General features: G+C 47.6%; 1 long non-coding RNA gene across 3 annotated transcripts; it reads right to left on the bottom strand.

The window, feature by feature from the left end:
• Window positions 1-704: 704 nt before the first annotated feature.
• On the bottom strand, window positions 705-19,972 carry LOC144303036 (uncharacterized). Of its 3 annotated transcripts, XR_013370075.1 has the most exons (4): window positions 19,653-19,956; window positions 18,617-19,521; window positions 1,558-3,208; window positions 705-1,369 (listed from the first exon to the last, which is right to left on the bottom strand). It is a non-coding gene; the product is annotated as an uncharacterized LOC144303036 (long non-coding RNA). The 3 variants fall into 3 exon arrangements; XR_013370073.1 differs by having other exon boundaries at window positions 706-3,208; window positions 19,653-19,967; XR_013370074.1 differs by lacking the exons at window positions 705-1,369; window positions 1,558-3,208 and having other exon boundaries at window positions 15,376-19,153; window positions 19,435-19,521; window positions 19,653-19,972.
• Between the last annotated feature and the right edge of the window lie 36 nt (window positions 19,973-20,008).

The raw sequence follows: 20,008 nt of genomic DNA, 5'->3' as shown, positions 1-20,008 counted from the left end.
GACAACTCAAACTCACTACTGATGGGGAGTGGGTAGGGTAGGGTAGCACTTTGCAGGACCAGCATGGGGTCTTCTTCTTTTAAGATTTTATTTATTTGAGACACAGAGAGAGCATAAGCAGGCGACAGGCAGAGGGAGAGGGAGAAGCAGGCTCCCTGCTGAGCATGGAGCCCAATGTGGGGCTCGATCCCAAGACCTCAGGATCATGACCTGAGCCAAAGGCAGATGCATAACCGATGAGCCACCCAGGTGTCCCCAGCACAGGGGCTTCTCGTAGACTGTGAGCCACAGTCTGTGGGGTTTGTAAGCCCCTGGCTGTACTAAACTGCCTTTCAATAACTGTTCAACACTCCAGTTTACAGACCAACCGCTAGCCTGGGGTCACCCCAGTATCTACACTCTCCAGAGGCTGTCAGAAAGCTCAGCAGGACAGAGATGACAAGACACTTGTCACTGTGAGGCCAGAGGCAGAAGTGAGCCTCACCAGTTGATATTAGAGGGAGGGGGCGGGGGAGGTAGTTTGTGCAGAATTGGGGACTCCGTGTTGGGCAGGAAGCTGTACAAAGGAACAGAGTCCCTTTCCCTGCCTCGGGGAGCGGTGCTCCCGCACACTGCCCATTCGCTGGGACTCCAGTGCTTGGGGTCTGAGACCAAATCCAGGAGAGGAGGATAGACAGAGTCAGAGGGAAGGCCTGGAACTGGGATTTTAGAGCTCAGGAGAGGATCGAGGGGCCATCACTCCATCCCCCCCTTTCACAGCTCCAGGGGTTTAGAGAGAGGAGGCCTTACCCAATGCCCCAGTTGGTGACAGAGCGGGGACCCGCACTTCGGTCTCTGGATTCTGTGCCTGGGGCACTCCGCACTCCAAACACCATCCCGCATGTTTTACTTTTAGGACTATGCTTTATTCTGAGTTTTGCCAGGAAACCAGAAGGAGGAAGTGAGCTTCCCTCTGAATGGCTGTGGGTTTGGTGTCACCTCGGATCCCACGGTTAATCCCAAATGTGAGCTAATGGCTGTGATATTCCTTTTTCCCCTCCAATGAACCGAGAGAGTGGTCAGGCCACTTGCAACTCCTCTGCATTCTCTGGGAGCTTCCCGTGAAGCTTGTTCTGGAGTCCGGACCACTGAGGGCCAGCGTCGCTCCGGGCCTGAGAGCAGAGCAAAGTCACGTGTCTGGGGAATCTGGAACGTGGGCCCAAGGAGTGAATTAATCCCGGAGAGGCTGGCCCATCCTGCCAGCCGGGGAGGACCGTGCTGGGGGACCTGCCAAGATTCTCTTGAAGCCAAATGCGTCGAGGGGCTGATCCACTCCAAGGTTCTCCTGAGGATGATTTGTAAGTTTTTCTTTTCTTTTTGCATTTTTGAACTGGAATGTGAGCACTTATTCTTGAAGAGGTAATCGTTAGATTCGGAGGGCTCAACGTGCAAATCGGGATGCGTGAAAAGGCCTCCCCGCACCCCGTGCTCCCCAGGCACCCAGCGCCGTCACGTGACAGCAGCCAGTGGTAACTGGTAATTCTTTTGCCAAGTGTCGTCGTGGGAGAAAGAACCTACCTGATGAACACAAGTTGCTGTGGGGGCGACGAATTTTGTCAGATAACCTTAGCTGGTGTGACTTTCTCCTGAATCCTAGGTGTGCCCCGGGGAAACTTCCAGAGCCGTCCAGAGGTGGGGGGCAGGAGGTCAGCTGTGAGGGCAGGGGTCAGATTCTGAATCCGTCTCTTGCTCCTTCTGGGATCCCAGGCAAGTGTCTTGCTGACTGATGCTGTCTGCAAACTGTGGAGGATGAAAGAACCTCCTCTGTTGGCTGCTTGGCAGGATTAGACGAGGCCACGCAGATTCCAGGCCCATTCTCCGGCACGAGCATTGCACAAATAATATCATCTTAATGTATCTGCTCTCAGTGACCTCTTCACCAGAACACAAAGGCCAGGGCAAACGCAAGGGCAAGGCCACGTCCATCAGAAGCACCAAGCTGCAAGCTGTCCACCGTCGGGGCTAATGTGTGTGGCACTTGCCATGTGCCAGGCATTGCACCAGCCTTCCCACAGATGAATTCACGGTAGCCACCCTCGGAGGTAGTTGCCACCCCCCCATAGCGTGGATGAGGGCACGGAGGCACAGAGAGGTTGTCCCCTGGCTGGAGAACAGCACCACGAGCATTTGATTTCTGGAAGTCTGCCTTTAGTATCTAGAGCACTCAGGGCGACCAACTACTCCTGGTTTTCCCAGGATAGTCCTGGGAAAATCCAAATGGGCAAACCAGAAGGTCCCAGGCTAGGGTGAGGTGAGCGAGGCCCTTGCATCAGGCACAAAATGTAAGGGGACACCAGCAAAACTCAGCAATCAGAAGAAAGACTATGTGAGTGCAGTCTTGTTTGAAATGATCCAAATTAATACGAAACAAATCCCTGATGAGCAAAATGACCAAATTTAAATAAAGAAAAGATCAGGGCCAGTGAGAGTCCCTGCTGCTGATGTGAGAACACGTTTGGGTGGGAGAGGCTAGGCCGGACTCATGAGGAAAATGCAGGAGCAGCCCCGGGCAGGGCAGTGGAGACGGGGAGGCAGCCTCGGTGCCCTTCTCTTTCCAGCTGGGACTCAGGCACTTGTGTCTCAGGTCCTCCTTGGCTTCGGGCGGGTGGCAGTGAGTCCCTGGGAGCCGTCAGAGCAGTGGACGCAAAGCAGAGGATGCAGTAGGTCATGCTTGTGGGAGGAGAGGCAGGAAGTGGTGTCCCCTCCAGGAGGTGACCGCGAGCAGGTGCACAGAGCAGTGTTTTCTTTCAGGGTCAGAAGCACTGAGGACCAGCTCTGTCGGCAAAGGCTTCCAGAAGCCCATCGGCAGTCAAGGCTGCAAACCCAGGGCTTCCCTGGCAGCCAGGATCTGGGAAGGAGCAGCTGTTGCATAGTAGAGGAAGGAGAACTGAGCTGTAGCTGGGGTGGGGGTGGGGTGGGGGTGGGGGTAGGGGCCAGGGGGTAGGTGCTCCGGCAGTGACCTGACTCGACTTCCCCTCCGACCTCTCATCTCCATCTCGCCCTGCATTTGCAGCCATCGCAGATGGTCGGGGGGTCGGGGGGCAGGTCTGTAACGAGGCCGCAGAGGCCAGGCCCGGCGTGGCTCTGCTCCACTTCTGGATTTCTCGAACATCCTTTCTGCAGGAAATGCGTGCATCCCTTCTTTCCGGGAAAGATGGCTCATTTGTGGCTGTTAGGCAGCAATTAAGAGATTTCGGAGTGATTTTGCTATTGATTAGAAGCCTATTTCTGTATCCACTGCATCTCTGTGGAGCTGGGATAACAGTAGGCCTCTCCCACGTGTTTTTGTAGTGGCTTTGCCACTTGGCAGAGGTCTGGGGAGCTCATTCTCAGCAAGCCAAACTCTAAATTTTCTCCTTGAACCTGTGTCCCTCCCATTCCCCCAACCCCAATAAATGGCGCTGCCATCCACCTAGCTGTTCACACTCAATTCCTGGCCGTCACCCTGGAACTCTCTTTACCTTCCATCCCATCCGTCAGTGAATCGGGTGGACTTGGCCTTGACCCATGGCAGGCTAGGATGACCAGCTGCCCAGGCTTGCCAGAGGTTCCCCACTTCAGCACCGATGGCCCAGTGTCCCAGGAAGCCCCTGAAGCCCCAGGCAAACCAGGGGGGTGGGTCACCCTAACCTGCTGTAGCCACACACCAGTCCAATCGCCATGACCGCTTACCCTCCTCGCTGCTGGCCTCCTGGCTTCACTCTGGACCCACAGCCGGTCCCCACACAGCAGCAGAGTGGGCTCGTCGACAGTGAGGTCAGGGCCCCCAGCTTCCTCTGGTTGAGAGCCTCTGGAAGCCACACCTCTGAGGGCAGCTCCGGGAGGCTCTGGCCTTGCTCCAGCTTCCTCTGTCACCATGCAGGAGCACCCCCCAACACGCCACGTCCCGCCTCCCCGGACCTACCCTCTCTACCCTCTCTTCCCAGAACGCTGTCCCAGGTCTCCACATGGGCCTGCTTCTCTTCATTCACGTCTCAGCACACATGTCACCATGTCAGAAAGGGCTTGCCTGCCACCCTGATCTAAACTAGCCTCCCCCAAACCCTCCCTCTTCTTCCCATAACTCTGGCTTATTCTTCTCCCGTATGTGTCACTGCTGAGACAACCGTGTGCATTTTGTTTCTCTCTTGCCTTTCATTTCCCGTCTGCTCCTCCAGAGTGTAAGCTCCCTGACAGCTCCTTGACCTCCTTGTCTTCACCCTCCACTAAACCCCCAACACCTAGAGTCATGCCTGGCATGCAGCTGGTGCTTAATAAATGAGTGGAAGCGAGGCCCCGCTTCACAGGATTCAAAACTGCAGAAGAAATGGTAAGAGACAGTCTGCGTCTCCCTGGAGGGTGTGAGTCGTCAAGGAAAATGGGATCATCCAAGGGCACAGCTAAGGTCACTTTAAGGGCATTTCCCATATGTAGGCGATGGAGGCAAGAGGGAGCAACGGGCACAGGGCTCTGGGCTTGGCGCTTGGCGCGGCTCGTGGAGTTTGCAGTCACCAACGCCTGGGTGATGAAATCTGCCACGAGAGTAGCAAAGGGCCAGTGAGAGCTTTGGAGCGGCACCTCTGAGTCGTTCAGGGTGGCAGGCGGCCCTGGTTCCCTGCAAGCACTGATGCTGGGGTGAGGGGTAAAGGGACCAAGGTAGGACTGGGAGAAAGGAAAGAAGAATTGAGGGAAGAATTGCAAGGGCTTCCTGGCAGTTTAGATCTTCGTGGCAAAGGGAAGGAAAAGATCCAACCACTTTCCTAATTTTATTGATTTGCAACACAGTCAACAAGAATCCATGAGTGGAATCATGGCATTGCGGAAATCAATCGAATTAGGAAATTCAATAGAAAGATCAATAGAGTTAGGCCATTGGTTGGATATTTGGGGCAAAGCAGAGGGCAGAGGTCTCTGCGAGAGGGGCTGGTAAGGGGGGTGGGTCACTCCAATAAAATAGTTTTGCAGATGCTGGATGTGAGGTGCCAGGGGGACATCCAGGTGATGCTGCGTTAGGACCTGAGGGACACAGGTCACAGGAACTTGCCACAAATGGAAGTTCTTAAACCTCTTTGGGTCAAGGATCCTGTGGATACGGAAAAGCTCTGTGTCTACTCCCCGGAAAAACGCCCGGGGTCCACGTACACTGAAAAAACTTGCATGTCAAGTTCAGCCCGGTGGTCAAATAGGTGTTTTTTTGCTTTTTTGTCTTTGTATTTTATGTGCCCTTGAGGTTGGCTTTTGTGTAAGGAAAGGTCAGTTCTGAAAAGATTCCAGCTTTTACAATATTTTAAATTTGTTCAAGCTTCATTTTTTTAAAAAAATTCTTCTCTCTTCATCTTCTTAAATTTAACTTTAAAATATCTTAATTCAGTTTAAAAAGAAATCTACCCAAGTTTAAACAACCCAATTTTAAAAGTACTTTATGCACACTTTAGACTTCATTTATACTTTAAATATACTGGTTTTGGTTTCTTCAAGTTATTGCAATCGCCAAAGGTAACAAACCTTCCAGGGTACCCAAATAACTTTTATAAATCTAACAAATTAAACCATAAGATGATGGCTTTTAGGTTCTTAAGTGTTCCAATGTGGTTTACAAACTTATTAATATTTCCGTTTAAATTCACAAATCTGAAGCATTATGCAATTACTTATTTTAAATTAAAATCACCGGACTGACCAAAAAATAAATAAAAAAATAAAAAAATAATTAAAAAAATAAAATCACTGGGCTGATCTATTAAAAAATACTAATATGCTGAATTGCCCTTAACATTTCAAGAAACTAAAGTAACAGATATAGAGAGATTATTTCTAAATTTATCACAAAAATGTTGCTATTCTAAGTTTGATTTACTTTGTAGCTCTTCTTAATTCTGACTCTCCCTCCAGGTTAGTTTTTTGGCCTCATCAAGGGAGAGGATCCTGCCACTTGCAGTACGAGCCTGAGCCTTTCGTGGTCATGACTGTCGGGGCCCCAAACTCTGAAAGGGATGGTCATAATCTAATCACAGAAGTCTGCATCTCCGTCCGGGGTTGCGATGAGATTATAATTTTTAATTAGATTTGATTGCATCAGGCTTTTGTTTCCTTTTATTCTTAAGAGATTAAAGTGTCCTTTATGTAATTTTATGTAGTTCACACCTGGTGCCCCCCCATAGCTCAAGTCTGATGGGATCTCTAAGGTTTTGCCTGAGTCCTGGGTCACATAAATCTTGGGCCACTCCCATGATGACATCAAGGCCTTCAGACCCCAAATTATGACCCCTCAGATGTGTTTGCTGAATTTCGAGAAGGTAGAGAGCTTGTCTTAAGGGAGTAGGGGAAGTTATGGAAGCTAGTGTCCACCTGTCAGAGGTGGCCCATTGAGTCCAGGGTGGGGAGACAAGCACAACAAGACACCAGCACAGAAGCCAAGGGTAGAAAGAGTCTTAAGAAAGGAGCATTTAGGGACCCCTGGGTAGGTCAGTGGTTGAGCATCTGCCTTCGACTCAGGGCACGATCCTGGGGTCCTGAGATCGAGTCCCACATTGGGTTCCCTGCAGGGAGGCTGCTTCTCCCTCTGTGTCTCTGCTTCTCTCTCTGGGTGTCTCTCATGAGTAAATAAAATCTTAAAAAAAAAAAAAAAAAGGAAGGGAGCATTTATGAAGAATGTCAAAGCTGCGAAAAAATCGAGATGGATGAGGGCTTAAGCAAGACCAGAACTCACTTGGATTCCAAGAGCTTGGTTTCTGAACCGACGGTTTAGCCAGAGCTTCTCTGACGCTGGGCACAAAACTAGCATTATTTCAAGGAATGTTGTCTTTTCCTAAAATATGTTAGGATTTCCAGGTCCCCCACCCTGCGTTAGATTTGAAGAGGCAACTGTCTCTTCACGCAGCCTCCTTTTTGCCTACCGGGTATTTGAAACTTTTGTCAAACTCCCTTACTTTCTTTTTCTGGGAACTGGAAGAAGGAATCGATCGTGTGACTTTCCTTCAGGTCACTTTCCTGCGATTTGAAGAGAGGCATTACTCTTGACACTGTGAACCTCCAGGCAGGAGAGGAGAGCAGGGCCACACAGCAGACGGAACACAGATTTAGGGCCTAAGTGGTGAAAATGCAACCTCCACTAGTTTTGAAGAAAACAGAAAGACATGCTAGCTCAGGATCTCTCAAGCTTGGCACTAATGACATGTTTGGCTGGATCTTCCTTTGTTGGGGGGCCGGGCTGTGCCGTATGGGGTGCCTTGCACCATCTCCAGACTCTACCCCCACTAGATGCTGGTTGCATCCCAACTTCCCCCGTTGTGGCCAAAAATGAGACCAAACATGTCTCCAGACTTTGCCAAATGTCCCCTGGCTGAGAACACCTGCTCTAGCTATTTCCATCCGAGAGTGCTTTAATCCAGGGAATGGGGTGCTTCTAGAACCACACTGGAAGGCTTCAGTTTGGTGTCAACGTCGGGCAGCCGTGTCTGCGAATCCTCGGTTCTGCCCCCCGAGCCAGTGGGAGCTCTTGAACCAATTGTTTTGCTTCTCTCTGGCTCTGGTTTCCCCACCTTGCAAATGGTGAACGATGCCTATTTGGGCTGGTTCCTTAACCCTGCTCCCCAACAGGGGGATGAGTAGTACCGACCTTGTAGGGTCATTGTGGGGAGGAGGTCGCAAATAGGATCGGAGAGCTTGCAGCTGATGCCACAGGGGCTCAGCCGAACTATTTTTGTCATCAAGACTCCTCGACAGCACATGTGGACAAGGAGTGCGTGGGGACACTGCGGCGCCATGAGAAAGGAAGCCATTGGTGGTGGTAGTAGTGGTATAGCCAATGGCCCAGAGCAAAGGCTATCCTCTTCGGAAAAGGATTTTAAAGACGAGGTGTCCAGCTGTGGGCCACATCTGGTCCTCCTCTTAATTGCAGCCAGATGACAGGGCCAGTGTGAACCAGGTGTGCTTCCAGTTAGAGACCAAGATACATGGCACACCTGGTGGCTCAGCGGTTGAGCGTCTTCCTTCGACTCAGGGCGGGGCCCTGGGGTCCTGGGATGGAGTCCCCCATCGGACAAGCCTGCTTGTCCCTCTGCTATGTCTCTGTGTCTCTCATGAATTAAATAAAATCTTTTTTTTTTTTTTTAAAGAATAGAAAGCCACACATGAGTGCTTCATCCCTGCCTTGGTGTGATGCGCTCCCTCGCTCTGGAACGTGGTCCCCTGGGCATCATTCTCTGCTTACGTCCCCTCTCTGCCTGTTTCTGTCCCTCGGCATCTCAATCCCTTTGTCCTTCTCCATCCTTTTCCCTTCCATGTCTTTCCTTGAACTGCTGAAGTCCACTTATCAAATAAAAGATTTCATGGTGTGTTCTTTAAAAGACACGGGCATGGGGTGTGGCGCAAGAAGACACTGGATTGTAAAACAAAAACTCCAGCAAAGAAAATCTGGAAAAATAAGGAACATTTAAAAAGTTCCCTTTAATCTTATCATCCTCATGCTATTATTCTTACAAACCTGGACACATCTTATCTTTTGTGCTTTGCCAGGTTTTTCCTGGTGTTTTTTTTTTCCTTCCCACCCTATTTCTTAAACCTACTCTCTTTTTATTGGTTTATTTTTAAAGTAATCTCTACGCCCAATGTGAGGCTCAAGCTCATGACCCTGAGACTGCCCAATCTTTTTTTTTTTAATATTTTATTTTATTTATTTATGATAGTCACACACACAGAGAGAGAGAGAGAGGCAGAGACACAGGCAGAGGGAGAAGCAGGCTCCATGCACCGGGAGCCCGACGTGGGACTCGATTCCGCGTCTCCAGGATCGCGCCCTGGGCCAAAGGCAGGCGCCAAACCGCTGCGCCACCCAGGGATCCCGAGACTGCCCAATCTATTTCTGTTTTGAATTTCTTTGTGATGGCATATCACAAACGTTTTTATCTTGTTTTCATAAATGGTTTTTTTAATTTTTGTATTTATTTTTTTTTAAGTTGAAAGACAGCGGGCATATAGTATTATATTAGTTTCAGATGTACGACATAGTGATTCTGTGAGTATAATATACATTATGAAACGCTCACCGTGGAAACTGTCCCTACTCTCTATCACCATACAAAGTTATTACAGTATTATGGACTATGTGCCTTATCCCAAATTTTTCATCCTTGTGACTAAGTGATTGTATAATTTCAAGTTAATGCCTCTTAATCCCATTTGCCTATTTTACCCACCTCTCCACCCTCTCCTACCTTCTGACAATGAAAAGTTTCTCTGTATTTATGACTTTGTTTCTGTTGTCTGTTTCTTTTGTTTTTTAAATTCCACACAGAAGTGAAATTATATGGTATATGTTTTTCTCTGACATATTTCGTTTAACATAATGCCCTCTGGGTCCATCCATGTTGTTGTAAATCATAAGATTTCTTTTTTTTATGATTGAGTAATATTCCACTGTGCATATATATACACCAGTTTTTTTCCTTCATCTTTCTTTTTTTTTTTTTTTTTTTTTTTTTTTTAAATTTTTATTTATTTGTGATAGTCAGAGAGAGAGAGGCGCAGAGACACAGGCAGAGGGAGAAGCAGGCTCCATGCACCGGGAGCCCGACGTGGGATTCGATCCCGGGTCTCCAGGATCACGCCCTGGGCCAAAGGCAGGCGCCAAACCGCTGCGCCACCCAGGGATCCCTCCTTCATCTTTCGATGGATATAGAAATCGCTCCCGTATCTTGGCGAGTATAAATGATTCAATGAATACGTAGGGGTGTACATATCCTAAGAAAATACCCAGAAGTGGAATTTCTGGGTTGTATGGTATTTCTATTTTTATTTTTTTTTATTTTTTGAGGAAACTTCCTACTGTTTTTCACTGTGGCTGCACCAATTTACATTCCCACCAGGAGTAGGAATAAGCACTGCCCTTTCTCCACATCCTCAGCAATGCTTGTCACTTCTTGTCTTTTTGAAACTAGCCATTATGACACAAGTGAGGTGAGATCTCATTGCGGTTATGATTTGCATTTCCCAGATAAGCAGTGATGAACATCTTTTCATGTGCCTTGACCACCTGCGTATCTTCTTTGGAAAAATATTTGTTCAGGTCCTCTGCCCACTTTTTAATTAGATTACTTGGGTTTTTTTGGTGTTGAGTGTTATGAGTTCTTTATATATTTTAGATATTAACCCGTTGTTAGATATATCGTTTCCAAATCTCTTCTCCTATTTAGTAGGTTGACTTTTTGTTTTGTGGATGGTTTCCTCCACTGTGCTTTTTAGTTTGATATGTACCCCATTGTTTATTTTTGCTTTTGTTTTCCCTTCTCCCTTTCCTGAGGAGATAGATCCAGAAAAAAATGTTGCTAAAGCTGATATCTAAGAGATTACTGCCTGTTTTCTTTGGGAGTTTTGTGGTTTCAGGTCTCACAGTTAGCTCTTTATTCCATTGTGAGTTTGTTTTTGTGTGTGGTGTAAGAAAGTGGTCCAGTTTCATTCCTCTCCATGTGGGCACCAGTTTCCCCAACACCATTTGTTGAAGACGTTGTCTTTCCCTCCATTGTATATTCTTGCCTTTTTTCTTGTAAATTAATTGGCCATGTAAGTGTGAGTTTATTTCTGAGCTCTCTATTCTGTCGCATTGATTAATGTATCTATTTTTGTGCCAGTATCCTACTGTTTTGATTACTACAGCTTTGTAGGATAGTTTGGAATCTGGGATGATGGTAACTCCAGCTTTGTTCTTCTTTCTCAAGATTGCGTTGGCTCACAAATGCTATTTTTTTTTTAAGCGGCTGCAAATAGTTTTATTTACCCAGTGGAAGTATCATAGTTTATTTATCATGCTCCCATTTTGGACATGTGGTGTGCTTCCTTCTTTATTCTTTACACTACGATGAATATTTTAATGCATATGTTTAGGATCTTTTCCTAATGTGAGTTTCTGTGAGTATAATTACTAGGTCAAAGGGTAATAATCATGTTGTTTCTTAACACATGTTTCCAACTTTCCCCAAAGGCTATATCAACTTGAATTACCAGTCAAACAGGAGAACATCTATGCCATTGCTCACCACAACAGGACATTAATGTTTCAAACAAATCATACTAGTAGGGAGAAGTGTCCTTTAGTCTTAATATATATTTCAAAATATTATTAGCACTTTTCAAGATGGGATTAGTAGATATATATCTTCTGTGGTAGAGTTCCTGCTTACTCCATATATTTATGGGTGTCTTAGTATTTGATTTACTAACATGAATGAAGTTGAACAATAAAAAGAGATCAATTCAATGTTCATTATTGAGCGGGGATATTTTTTCTTACTGTAATTTTTTATCTGTTCTGTCAAATCTATAGCTCTTTTTGTCTGTCTCATTCGTCATGTATCTATAGTCTGAGTTTTAATGGTCCATCTGGAATTAATTTTGGTAGATGATATGGGTGTGTCTGAGTTAATTTTTTTTTCAATTTGCTAATAGTTACTCTAGAAAATGTATTAATATTCTTTGACTTTAAAGTTGATTTGAAAACAAATAAAGTTGATTTGAGATGCCTGCTTTATCAGATTTTAGCAGGGGTCTGTTTCTGGGCCATTTTATTCAATTAATCCATCGTTTTTATTATTATTATTATTATTATTATTATTATTATTAGAGTTCAATTTGCCAACATATAGCATAACACCCAGTGCTCATCCTGCCAAATGCCCCCCTCAGTGCCCATCACCCAGTCACCCCAACCCCCTGCCCACCTCCCCTTCCACCACCCCTTGTTCATTTCCCAAAGTTAGGTGTCTCTCATGATCGTCATCCTCACTGATATTTTCACTCATTTTCTCTCCTTTCCCCTTTATTCCCTTTTACTATTTCTTATAGTGAAATGAATGAGACCCAAATGAATGAGACCATATAATGTTTGTCCTTCTCCGACTGACTTACTTCACTCAGCATAATACCCTCCAGGTCCATCCACGTTGAAGCAAATGGTGGGTATTTGTCGTTTCTAATGGCTGAGGAATATTCCATTGTATACATAGACCACAGCTTCTTTATCCATTCATCTTTCGATGGACACCGAGGCTCCTTCCACAGTTTGGCTATTGTGGCCATTGCTGCTAGAAACGTCGGGGTGCAGGTGTCCCAGCATTTCACTGCATCTGTATCTTTGGGGTTAATCCCCGGCAGTGCAATTGCTAGGTCGTAGGGCAGTTCTATTTTAACTCTTTGAGGAACCTCTACACAGTTTTCCAGAGTGGCTGCACCTTAATCCATCATCTTGCTCCTAGGCTATTACTACACCATTTTGATAACTGGACTTTTACCATGTTTTGATGCCTTATAAGGCTTTTTTTTCATCTCACTTTCTTCTGAACGTTTTTCCATAGTCTTTCCTTTTCTGTTCTTATAGATGAGTTTTAGGATTATTTTATCGATGTTCATACCTTCTTCCTCAGCAAGGATGTCAAAAAGGGCTGGCCCAAGTGTCCTGGGTTTTTTTTTTAATTTAAATACAATTAATTGACATATCATGTATTATTGATTTCAGAGGTAGAGGTCAGTGATTCATAAGTCTTATGCAACACCCAGTGCTCATTACATCACGTGCCCTCCTTAATACCCATCACCCAGTTATCCCAGCCCCTCAACTTCCTCCCCTCCAGCGACCTTCAGTTTGTTTCTTAGAATTAAGAGTCTCTTATGGTTTGTCTCCCTCTCTGATTTCATCTTGTTTTATTTTTACCTCTCTTCTCCTATGATCCTCTGCTTTGTTTCTTAAATTCTACATATGATATGATCTCACTCATGTGTCTTGGATTTCTGATGCCCCCAGAGCACATGTATGTGAACCAGACTAGCCTACTCAGACAGGTCATCAGAGCAAGGGGCCTGTGGTGAGTATAAGCAGAACCAAGGAATCAGCCCCAAAGCCGGGTCTTTAAGCCGAACAAGAGGGAGTGAAAGCAAACCTAGGGAGGAAACAGAATGAATGGGATTAGGGAGGGTGCTGGCATGGATGGGATTGTTCCACCCTAAACTGAGTAGAGGAGATTAGGGAGGCTGCAGGCTGTATCTCGGGTGTAGGAGACTATATCTTGACTTATCCTGGTTCAGGTCTGGTGTCTTCTTCCTCCTCAGGCAGCAGCAGTTTCCAGCTCTTCCTGACTCCAGCCTTCCCAGGTATGAAGGCAGGGTGCGAGGGACCTAGAGTCTTTGCCATGCCATAGTGTCCTTGTTTTCCTTAAGTCCTGGGTAAACAGACCTGTTCTCTGGGAAGGTGGTAGAGTGTGGGGTGTCACATGCTTCTGCTTGGCAGAGTGACAAACTTAAGTCTGAGTGATCCATCAAAAAGCTTCCATTTTCCAATTGCAACAGGTTCTGAGTTGGGGGTGGGGGTGAGGTCCCATGCCCAGAGAAATGGTGGTGTACTCAGGTATTACTGAGCCCCTCACTGGGGGGACCCACTGTGGGAAAGCTTGGGTCTACAGATCCATGCTTAGGCCTGTGAGGGGTTGTATGGAGTAGTAGTTAATCTGAGTCCTGATTGGACCAGAAATTAACTTTGTGCCTTTGGGCCAAATGTGGAAGTCTCTTTGAGTGAGTTTTTCATCTGTAACATGGAGTCAATGACCGGTTGACTCAGGTTTATGAGAATTAAGCAATGACTATTATGTTTGCCACAAGTTTAGAGATGAAAAGCAGTAGGTTTTGGTACAGTGGGTTTCCTGTGCTCTACCACTTACTAGCTGTGAGATTTTAGGTAATCTGCAAAATGTGGATAATGGTGGGGTCGAGCTTACAAAATGACAGTGAGGATTAAATGAGAAAACCCAAACCCATAAAGGTAATGGAGGAGACTGGGAAGAAAGGCAGGCAGGGGCAAGGCCTTCCCCTCCCCCATCCTGTCCTAAGAGGGCAACTACCCTTAAAAGAAAAAAGACGCCATCCTATTATTCTACACCTCCCTGGAAGGAGGGACCCTTATCCCACAAAAACAACTACCTGATAAATAGATGAGCGTGTGGACGAAACCCTGATTGGCTGACAGGCGCATGGAGGGTTAATCAATTAAAACAGCCAGGTCTCATAAAAACCCTTAGACTTAGAAATTCCAAGGGCTAGCCTCTGGGGTCCCTTCCCTCTTCGGGAGCTTTGTACTATGGTCCTATAAACTTTGCTTTGCTGCCCACCACTCTCCATCTGGTCTACAGCTTCATTCTTTTAATTGGTATAACCTAGAACTGCAATTGGCAAGACCAAGAACCTGGGCACTCAAGGGAAAATTCTAAAAGTGTTAGCCCTGGACCCGCCTGTCACTCCACCCTTTCCAGAGTCCTGGGGGGGTAATTCCTTTACTCTGCAGGGGCTTCTGCTGCACTTCCTTCAGGCAAAATCTGGGAGGGGGAGTTGAGACTTTGAGAGGACCCTCAGTGTTGCTTTCAGGCTAAATTACATAGCCTTGCTTTTCTCTCTTGCTTCTGGGGAATTTAGGGTCAGAGGGGAAGGAAATACCCCCGAGGGTGAATGGACCCACCTCATCCTTAGGGAATTAGCCAATAGGACCTTATGAATGCAAGAGGGACCATCTCCTACCTCCCTACCCCACCCCACCCCCAGTTCTAGAATCCCTATAAACAACTATCTTTGCAAGATGCAGGAAAGGGTGGGGAGGCAGGAGGGTGAAGGTGTCCACCAATTTCTCTTGGAGGAACTAACAGAATCCAGAAGAGGTGTTTGCAATTTGTGGAGTCAATAACCTCACGAAAATTTAACAACAAAAAGATGTTCACAATGTAATAGAGGGAGAAAGAGGGAAATTAAAAACTTACGTGCAGAATGACAATCTTATCAACCTCTCTGTAAGCCACTCATCTCCAAGCCAGGGGTACCCAAGTAGCCTTTGTCTGCAAGGGCCCTTAGTCCAGGGCCTCAAGTTATTCATCAGCTCAGATCCTCCCAGTTTGTGGAGGACACCCTAGGAACAGGAATCGTCGCCGACCCTGGCATTATAAGATGGACTCACCTTCGAATACATAAATCTTAGGAAAAGCCAGTTTGGTTCTAAGTAGAGAATTTATGCTAATGTACCATCTGGTTGGGGGGACAGAGGTAAGCCAAGTGCCAAGTGTTGTTCAGGATTGAAACGTCCCCTGGATCTGCTCTGTCCATTATTTCCAACTAGGCAAGTACACCTCGACAGCAGGGATTGCCAGGAACATTTCCGTGTTGCAACAACGCAACTTATCTATGTGGCTTCTACGAGGCCTCATAAACAATTCTCATTTCAGCTAGAAAGCCAACCCCTGTACTAGCTTCAGAAGACCTTGACCCACCTTGGCTTTGTTCCAAATCACAGCGTTACCCTTGACAAGTCACTGAGGTTTTGAACTGCAGGTTTGCAACATGTTTAATAGGGAAAAATCTCAAAGATCTTAGATTCCAGTTCTAATGTTTTGGCTTTTTTAAATCAAGGCCCCCACCCCTCTATCCTGTTTAGGTTTTGTTTTGCATGTGAATCTGAATGCTTTAGGGCAGGTCTTGTTCTATCCATTTCGCCTCAAGCCCCACTACCCCTTATCCCTGTCTGGCCATTCTTACACTGACCTGCTTTTAATGAAGTACTTGAGCATAGTTTGTTATTTCAACAATTTTTAAAAAAGATTTTATTTCTTCATGAGAGACACAGAGAGGGAGGCAGAGACATAGGCAAAGGGAGAAGCAGGCTCCATGCAGGGAGCCCAGTGTGGGACTTGGTCCCAGGACCCCGGGATCAAGACCTGAGCCAAAGACAGATGCTCAACCACTGAGCCACCCAGGTGTCCCATTTCAACAAATATTAAATGAATATTGTGTATCAGGCACTTACTAGGCCCATCGAACAAAATAAACCCTCCCTCGTGGAATTTACAATCTACAGACAATGGAAAGAAGGAAGTAGTACATAACAATGTTATGTGATGACAAGTGTCAAAAAGGAAAACAATACAAAGCAAGGGGCTAAATAGACCTCTGGGTTCTGAGCGAAGCAAAGAAGTAAGTTGTACAACGCCTGTGCCATCCAGGAAGGGAAACCAGTAAGGCTAATGGCTCTACGAGAGGAATATACTTGCCAAGGCTGTGGCTGGTGTGGATGGAAATGAGGTTAGAAAAGCCATAGGTGTGGAGGGTCTGTAAAGACTTTAGAGATTGAGTTGCAAGTGGGATCGGGGACACATGGGAGGCTTGAATAAAGGAGGTGATTTAGTTGATATCAAAGATTCCTTTAGCTGCCATGTTGAAGACTAGATTGTAGAGGATGGGGTGGATGGGCAAAGACCAGTTTAAGACACTAGAAATAATCGGGGTGACAGGGTAGCTAGGCTAGCTAGCTAGCAGATGGTTACCATGGCAGCGATGGCGTTGAGCTATGTTTTGAAGGTAGATCCACTTAGAAGGACTTTTTTTAAAAAGCAGAGTTAGGGTGAGAAAGGAAGAAGTCAAAAGGGCACCAATGCAGGCTTTAAAGCTTTGGATCTGAGCAGCGGGGTGAGTCATCCCTGAACTGGGGAAGCCCAGGGAGTCCAGTTTGGAGCATGTCAAGTTTGAAAGGCTGGTGGGACGCACCAATGAGGGACTGTTGAGTAGTAGGCGTTGGAGATTCATGTCTGAAGGTCAGATTTAGGCTGGAGATGATAAATCTAGGGGTTGTCAGTACAGATGACTTTGAAAGACGAGGGCAGGACCCAATGGTGGTCCTGAGCAGCATTTTTAAAAATAGAAAATTTCAGAGCGTGTTGCACATAGTCAGGTTGGTCATCATTCCACGAAACATTTTGTGATGGCTGTGTCAAGATGCAAAATATATTTTACTGTGAGTCGTGGTCAGAAAAGTTTTTCCGTCATTGATCTAAGGGGTGAGTGGAGGAGAGCTGAGGACTGAGCCCTCAGGTGGCACCCTTAGGTGTGCAGAGGTCAGGAAAGGGATCCAGCAAGAGAGCCCATGAGTGGGTGGCCCGTGATGTAAGAGGAAAGCATTTTGGGTCAGGGAGAAGGATCATGCACCTCTCACACTGTCGCGAGGTTGAGAAAGGTCACTGAGAGCTGACTTGGATTGGCCACAGGGAGGGCAGTGGTGAGCTTGGTAAAGAGCTCTTATTTTTTAAAAACTATTGAGAGAGAGCACGAGCAATTGGAGAGACAGAGGGAGAGGAAGAGAAGGAATCTTAAGCAGACTGCTTGATCCCAAGGCCCTGAGATCATGACCTGAGCCCCAATCAAGAGTTGGATGTTGGGGCACCTGGGGAGCTCAGTGGTTGAGCATCTGCAGGGGTCCTGGGATGGAGTCCCACATCCGGCTCCCTGCAGGGAGCCTGCTTCTCCCTCTGCCTGTGTCTCTGCCTTTCTCTGTGTCTCTCATGAAGAAATAAGTAAAATTAAAAGTCGGATGCTTGAGCCACCCAGACACTCCTGATAAGAGGAGCAAAAGCCTGGGTTGAATGGGTTCAAGAGAATGGGATGCAGGACGAAGGTGGAGATGGATTATGAGGGACTCTGAGGAGTATTGCTATAAAGAATATAGTAGCTAAGAGGGGGATGTGAGGTCAAGGATGAGGGGAGGTTTCCACAGACAGCAGAAAACCCAGCATTTGCATGCCAATGGGAAACCTTCCCACCCAGGAGGGGGGGTCGTGGAGAACTCAGTGACCCAGGAGAGGGATGGTGAGGGACACTTCTGGGAAGTTGTCCTGGAGCAGGTGAGAGGGAAGAGGATCTAGGAAAGGGAGTATGTGAAAGGAGCCAGGACAGCTGAGCCAGGCGTTAAGAGGAAATGCCAAGGATGTGGGCACAAAGTCAGGAATTTCGGTTAATTTGGTGGAGGGATGGGGATGGTCTCTTCTGAAGGCTTCCGTCTGCTGGGCAAGATGAGAAACAGTTCAGCTGAGAAGGGGGAGCTAATGGTCCCTGCTTACTACTCAGGGTTAATCCTGAAGTCTTCCCAAGGCTGGTGGCCTGAGACTGGAGCACTCCGCCCGCCCTCCTCCTCCCTGGGACCTGCTGCAGAACCCTTGGGTGACCGTCGGGTGGCTGAGCGCTGAGTGGGGCCTAGTGTACCCCACTCTCCCATCAAAATCTCCCAAGGGCCCTGCATCTGCCACCAGGCTCGTCCACGCAGAGTGAGGTCACCAAGAAGGGCAGTCGGGGTTCTGAACAGAGTGCAGTCAAGGGCTGTGGAGTCGGCCTGGGAGGAGTTGAAGTCCACGGCCACTGGTTCACCCTTCCATAGGAACTGGGGAGTTCTGTTGGATGCAGCCCCAGGGGAGAACCCAAACCAGAACAATGTGTAGAAAAATCAGAAATGGAAGGAAATGCACCCAGGCTGCCATGGTGGCTATTCGCTGGTGGTAACGTGCCCCTTTTTGGGGAAATTTCCATTTTCCCAGGAACCATAAATTCCTTTTTATAATTGATCTCTAGTAAATCAGTAAATTCCTCCCTCCCTGCCCCCAGGTTATCCCAGGACTGGAAGGAGATGGGGAAGAGGACAGAGCTGGGGGAGGAGGTGCGGCTCTAGCAGTCCTGCTGTTATCGGTTTTATCTGTTTGCGCTGAAAAATCGCTGGGCTAGATGATTTCTAAGGTTTAGGTTTGCTCCAACTTACACATTCTGTGCTCCTATTGTTCCTGTAAGTCGTCCAGGTGATAGCAGCGCTGCGATTTTATCTGAACGATGTTTTCCACCGAGTTATGGACACAGGTCCATCCCTTCAATTCCTGGGAGAGGGGGAGAGTGTCCTGACAGGTTCCTCATAGAGGGGGGCGGGGGTCAGTGGGTAGCATGGTGCCTGGATCAGAAGGGGTCACCCCGGCAGCTTCTGGAAAGAAGTGAAATTTGGCCAGACGTACCACCCAGGGAAGGGACTATGGGGCTTGTGCAGTGACCCCAAATTGGGAAAGACCCACTTCCTGAAATCAGATGAGACCAGGGTGTGATGGCTCCACGGCCAAGGTGGGGTGGGGGGCTGCCCACTGCATTCTTCCCTGAGTTACACCCAGGGGACCCTCCCCACCCCGCCCCACATCAGAAAGAATGGCATTAAGTGATGGGTAGCCGTGGAGAATGGCAAGCCTCCTTTCTTCTGTCTGGGATGATAAAGCCTCTGGCAACGGAAGGAAAATACCTTGATTTTCTTGAGTTCCTGTAAGGACAAAGAGCTTGTATTGTTCTGGGTAACCAGCAGTAGTTCCCAGCATAGAACCGTCTGGATACCTGCGTGGTGTAAACATAGACACGTCGTATGGGAGCTGCTCCCCTGCCTCTGGATTCCGTCCTGGGAGAGAGTCCAAGAGGCAACCACGTTGCCATGAGCCGTGGGGGTGCGGAGTGCATTGGGTGATTCAGAGAGTAAAAGCAAGTGGGTTTTTTGGGGGGCCCTCCTTCCTTAGACGAGCCAAATTCAGATAAGGGAGGGGGGGGTACCTGGCACAAAGATGGGCTGTGATGGTGATGGTGTCGGGCCGTCCGCTGTCATTCATTCATTCCTCAAACTGCTCCGAGCCAGGCACCCTTGCGGGGTGGAGAGTGGGGCAGTGAGCAAGGCACAGGACTCAGGGGTGCAGGCAGGGTTTTGGTTTTTGGTTTTAGTGTGGGTGGTTTTTTTTTTTTTGAGCCAATATCTAAAGATTCTGAAATTTTACTGAAAGGTCTTGATTTCTGGCTTCTGACCTGTGAGTGAAGTGGCAAGCGTCGCCCTCATTGCCACCCGTAACAGCCAGCTGGACCTGAGTGGTGGCTGCCCCATTCAGGGGGAAGTGCTTCAGTTCACTCCTCCGAGCCCCTCTGTGGCACCTGGCCTTGTCACCCAACACCTGTGGCCGCAGCCCTAGGCCGTTGGCCAGAGTTCTGGTTCCGGGAGGGGGCGTTGCACCTTCTCCATGGTAACCACACCCTGAGAGCCCCACTTTTGCTCCCTCGTCTGCTTTGATTTCGTTACTATTCAACAAACATTGACTGAGCAGCTCCTGAGAACCAGACACCAGGCTGGGCACCAGGC

The sequence above is a fragment of the Canis aureus genome, chromosome 2 (assembly GCF_053574225.1).
Source record: "Canis aureus isolate CA01 chromosome 2, VMU_Caureus_v.1.0, whole genome shotgun sequence".
NCBI classification, from domain to species: domain Eukaryota; kingdom Metazoa; phylum Chordata; class Mammalia; order Carnivora; family Canidae; genus Canis; species Canis aureus.
The sequence above is the reverse complement of the archived record's forward strand: the minus strand, read 5'-3'. Positions and strand labels throughout refer to the sequence as shown.